This window comes from Gadus morhua, chromosome 12 (genome assembly GCF_902167405.1).
Source record: "Gadus morhua chromosome 12, gadMor3.0, whole genome shotgun sequence".
Taxonomy (NCBI): Eukaryota; Metazoa; Chordata; class Actinopteri; order Gadiformes; family Gadidae; genus Gadus; species Gadus morhua.
Window position 1 is genome coordinate 7,367,018 of NC_044059.1, and position 6,000 is coordinate 7,373,017.

Below are 6,000 nucleotides of genomic sequence, written 5' to 3' on the forward strand. Positions count from 1 at the left end.
ATGATAATATTATGCTGCTTCCACACCACACCAAACTATTTCATCCCCGCTGCTCGAAAATACGCTCCGCTGGGACGTAGAGTCACTATGTACCGCACTGAGGATAAATATCAATTACTGACACAACATCGCCGAAACAATATCGCAGCTTTGCCTTTGCATTTTTTTTATTTCTTCTGCGTAAAGAGACACAAAGATAGCATACGTGCGTCTGCATATAAACACACCCTTGCACATGCATACATTAATAGACGGAAGAGAAAGAATACAATTATTTCTTAAGTTTCAGAGAGAGACATGTGAGAAGGTGCTATGGAAACCGGGGGTCTCCCAAAATGAGTTTAGAGAACCCGGGGGTCAGGGGTTTGTTGCGCTGAACCTAAGCCGGTGGAATTGGCTTCTGGAAGCTTTTCCCACCACCTCTCTGAGGTGGCCAAAGCTCAGCCACGGCTGCATTCTTGTGTGTCTTACCATTAAGACCCAGTGAATACCTCTGCGACAATGGTCATGTGGTCAACGCACAGGCAACAGTGGTAGCAGCTCAGGGTCAGCCAAAAAGGGGGGGGGGGGGGGGTTGGTTGAACATCCCGGGTTCGACTCATTAAGTCACAGCTGTTGTGCTAGCAACAATGAGGACCAGAGCCCATCGCAGAAACCTCTCTCTCTCTCTCTCTCTCTCTCTCTCTCTCTCTCTCTCTCTCTCTCTCTCTCTCTCTCTCCCTCTCTCTCTCTCTCTCTCTCTCTCTCTCTCTCTCTCTCTCTGTCCTGCAACCCAATCACTGCAGACCGATGTCCGATGCAGAAGATGTGTTCTAGAGTAAGGGGAAGGGAGACAACAATGGAAGAGGAGCTCCTGAGTGCAAGCAGTTGTATCTAAACTATGTGTCGTCGGGGGCTTAGCCAATATTTAAGGGCCTTGGTACGCCATTCAGCGGTTCAGAAAATGAGTCGGGGTGGGGGGGAATCATTAGACATGGAGGAGGCTCAGCTGCACCGACGATACCACCCATCGTCAAAGCGGATGCCTTCTCGCACGGAAGCCAAAACGCAGAACGTCTAATCAAAGACCGAAGGACGAAATCCAAACAAATATATATTTTTTAATTACGCGCTTATCGCATCCCTTCTCCCCCTCCCCTGGTTCCATTTCAAACAACAGTGCGTCGCTACTTAGCTCGACGCTTATCTTCTCCACACCCCGCACACACAATGCTCATCGCCGCGTGTCCGGCCAAAAGCAAGCGGGAAGCCAGGAGGGCCAAAAAAACGCATGACTTCTGCGTGGTTGGGCGGGGGGGGGGGGGGGGGGGGGGGGGTGTAGTATTGTAAGAACTATCCGAGAACCCCCTTCCCTTTGCTCCACAAAGCCGTCCCCTGCTGCTGTGGCCAGGGTGCGGCCACGCCGGGACCAGGGGGGCTAGATTGGATTAGGTGAACTGCTAAACTGTGAGACGAGGCCCAGGCCCGCTGCCAGTCCCATTTCTCATGTAAATGCCATAACAGCTCATGGTGCTCCACATAATAGAATGGACACAACCCAGTAAAAAGAGGTCCCTTGTCAGCAGAATTACCAACGCCCACATCAGTTAGCATTCCTCCCCCTTTTTTTTTCAAATGTTCATTTTTGTAATACTCCCCAATGGCGGCTAAGAAATAACTTGCAGGGTAACTCACTCCCTTCCTCACATCCCCCCCCCCCCCCCCCCCCCCCCCCACACACACACACACACCCCGAACACACTCGTGTCATGGCATATTACCCTTGCCAGGAGTTTTCTTGAAGGAGAGGACTCTGGATTCGTTCACAGTTTCTCCTTTTCTCCCTGCTGAGTCCTGGGCTCGGCCTTGTGTTTACTTTGGAACTGACGGTTGACGTCAAAGGATTCCGGAAGCGGGCCCACCGACAGAACTGAAACGTTAACCTGGAATAACAAAAAAAAACGTTGAGATTGTCCGGGGCCTTTTGTGCGCTTGGTAGCACACCCTAACCGCAACACCCAACCGTCTTCAAATACAGTCGCGCACACGTGTAACTCTGTTTCATTTCCAGTAACAAACACAGCTTTTTTCCGAGGCATTAACGAGGTGTACAACCGTTATTTTCTCCTTCTTCACGCGAAAAAAAAAAAAAAACGAAAACTATCATATTTAGCCGAAGCGGTTCACACCTCATTACTCGCAAGGCACTCCGTTTCTCGGGGGCTTGGCTTGCCCAGATGACAGCATCGCACACGCAAAAAAAAAACGCCGCTTAAATATTTAGTTGTGTATCGGTGTCTGCGGCACGGCGGTGTGTGTGTCTTTGCCTGCGGTTTCTGGGAGTGAGGTCAGGACTACTCATCACTGTCGCCCCGCGCGGGCCCTCGTGTCATTCACGACGGCTCTCCCACTCTCATAACAAAAAGCCCACCTGGATCAACAGCGGCGGTGTTCACCGGGCCCCCTTGCTCGCTCGCTCTCCAGAGCCAAATGTAATTAAAGGTAGCTGGCTCACAGCGCAAATTATGACAACAGCGCTTTGACCCCTGGGAGCCCTGCTGTCTTTGAATAAAAACATACAAATTGCCCGCCTTTGTCTCTTAGAATTAGGCGTTGATGTGATATAAATGTCCGTTCCCTTTTCTCCGTCTTAAAAACAAAGCACCCCCGGTGATGCATGCATCGCTTCTTTACCGTCTAAACACACATGCGCTTAAGCTTCCCTAAACCCCCCGACAAACTTATGGTTTGTTTAAAAGGCCCTGTTGATAAGATAAGCTATCTCTCATAGCATGTGAGTCAGCACCCCCCCCCCCCCCCCCCCCTCCCCAGTCTTGATTAAGTCCAGTGGTGTACAGTGGTCCAACCGTTATTAGGGGAGGGGCAGCGTGGGCATCTCAAATTCTCCCCACATTGTCAGATAAGCATACACCATCAACTCCCTCCACCCCCGACCTCCCCCCCACCCCCCCCCCCCGCGCCCCAGTCCTCTCTAAACAGTGGCCCAGCACACAGCTGCTCCCCCCCCCCCCCCCCTCCCAGCCCCACTATCCTCTGGGAGCCGGTGAAGGCCAAGCATGCCGTCGCCGAAATGAGCTGTTAATCCTGCTACAGACTCCCCAAATATATTACAATGCACAGGGCCATGGGCTCATCAGCCACCGCCACGAGCGAGCGAGTCGGTCGTGTGTGTGTGTGCGGTGGTGTGTGTGTGTGTGTGGGTGTGGGAGTAGCACGGATTGCTTGAGGTTCATCCAGGGCTGTGGTGCGGTCGGTTTGCCTTGAGCTGTTTTTGCGTGAGCGTGGGGACACACGCTCGCCGGTGTGTATGAGTGAGCGCTGGTTGCATGGGGCGATGTGTTTTAGAGAAGGAAAGGGGATTGAGTGTCCTTTGTGACCTCTGTTATTGCTGCGTTTTCCTTCAATGTGAGTCACAGCCGTCGGGCCCAAAGTGGGAGAAGATTTCTCTCTCTCACCTCTCATCGCTCTCCCCCCCTCTCATCTCTTCTCCTCCCTTTCTCTGCCATATCAGTCTCACCCTCTCTCTCTTTCCACCTCCCTCCTCCCTTGCTCCCCCTCTCCTTTCTCTCATATCTCTCTCCCTCCCCCTTTCTCTCCTCTCTTCCGTCCCCTATCATCTCTCTGCATCTTGTCTCCCCTCTCTCTCTCCCGCTCATATCTCTCTCCCTCCCCATTCTTCCTCTGTTGCTCTCTTATCTCTCTTCATCTCCTCCCCTTCCTCCCCTCTCCTCTCCCTCTCTCATATCTCTCTCCTCTGTTGCTCTCTTATCTCTCTTCATCTTGTCTCCTTCCTCCCCCCTCATCTCCCTCTCTCATATCTCTCTCCTCTGTTGCTCTCTTATCTCTCTTTATCTCGTCTCCTTACTCCCCTCTCCTCTCCCTCTCTCATATCTCTCTCTCCCACTCTCTCATCTGTTGCTCTTATCTCTCTTCATCTCGTCTCCTTCCTCCCTCTCTCATATCTCTCTCTCTCCCCTCTCTCCTCTGTTGCTCTCTTATCTCTCTTCATCTCGTCTCCTTCCTCCCATCTCCTCTCCCTCTCTCATATCTCTCTCTCCCACTCTCTCATCTGTTGCTCTTATCTCTCTTCATCTCGTCTCCTTCCTCCCTCTCTCATATCTCTCTCTCTCCCCTCTCTCCTCTGTTGCTCTCTTATCTCTCTTCATCTCGTCTCCTTCCTCCCATCTCCTCTCCCTCTCTCATATCTCTCTCTCTCTCCCTTTCTTTCATTGGAGCATATATAGAGACTGAGGACACATCAACTCATCACCTGCCGCCGATGGAGGAGTGAGCACCCCTCTACCTCCACCCATCACAAAAATGTCCTCACATTTTTGTGTACCTCGTCCTCGGGAAACAGGCGAGAAAAGTAGCAGAGACAAGACGGGAGCAATTTTCCACTCAAGCGATTGTTCCCAAACAGATATAAATATCTTATTTTAACTGTGTGCGATCTCCCGGTATCAAGGAGAGGAGATGGATAGGGCGATGGCGACGTCTCCTGCGATGGCAGCCAGATCAGCATTCCCCGCCATTAATACAGAGTCCTGATTGGTGTAATTGCAAAGGCGGGCTGCTGTTTGAGGGGGTTAATATCGTCATCATGGATTTGTTTTGAAACCATGCATTTTTAAACGAGTGGATACGAATTTGGAACGCAAATAAAAATTGAAATATTTATTAGTGCGATGGCACCGGCATGAAAATGAGCCGGTGAAAGCAATGTTCTCACAGGCCGTTCTACTGCATTGACAGCATTAGCATCAACCGGCAGAAATAATAACTCTTGGCTGATGGCGGAATAGACCGGCCTACGACCAAAAGATTACGTGACCAATTTCTGAAAAACTAAGCTATTGTGAAGCCATGTTTGCTTTCAAAGCCAAGGCCTTGATCAAAACCAGCCCAATATCACCTTTATTCATTATGAATGGATTTTGAAAAATGAGTAAACGTACAAATGTAAATCCCTTGTGGTTTGACTATGAACTCACTTAAACCTTGTCAAAGTCAAGGTCAGCTATTAACATATTAGTAGGGCCAATTAAACAAGTTGGCCATTACATTTTATTGTTAGGCTGAACTTGTTGAATAATATTATTTTGCACAAAATCTTTCGACAGATTCGATCGCAATGTTGATTTGAGTAACGCAGTAAGCTAACCCTTCCTGAACTCTATATATTCCGGTCCATTTTATGTTCAGTGTTAAGTTTTGTCCGACATTGTAGAAGAACAAAAGAAAACACACCTATGGAGGATAGCTTTCAGCTTCCAGTCAAGATGGGCGGTGGGGTTGGCTAGGGTGGAAGGGTGCAGGGGTTCAGTCCCAGTGCATTGCATGGAATCCTTAGCTGTCTAAAAACATAACAAGGGCAATTCTTCACAACTATCAGTCTATGACACATTGTCCACTTATCCATCAGTGGGCCTCAAAACGAAAGCATTTTGCCCTGAGTTCTCATCTGTGCCTGACGTTTGGCCAGGTGTGCCTCACACATATCCACCAAATCAAGAATGGATTGGCAGAGAAAGGTGTGTGTCGTCTATATATAGGTGTGTGCTTGTGTGTGTCTCTCTCTCTCTATATATATATATATATATATATATATATATATACATATATATGTATATTATTTTGGTAGTTTAATTTATAGAGATAAAAAACTATCAATACCCAATGTTTTACTGAAAGACTATCAATTTCAGAGAACAAGAAGAAAAGTGAAGAGAGAATAAAAAAAGCGTAATCCCGATTCAACGCTCTGTCAACGGTTCACCTTGAGGTAACCAAACCTGTGTGCAGCGTGTGTAGTACATCGTAATAGCAAGCTTTGGTACGAGGATGAGTGTGTGTGTGTGTGTGTGTTTGTGTGTGTGTGTGTGTCAGTGTGTGTAATTAGCACTTACCTTAATGAAAGCGCTGACACCCAGTGTGCTGCCCCCCCCATTACTGTTTGAGTTTGAGATGGTAAATGTCGCGAGGGGGTTGGGTTATGGA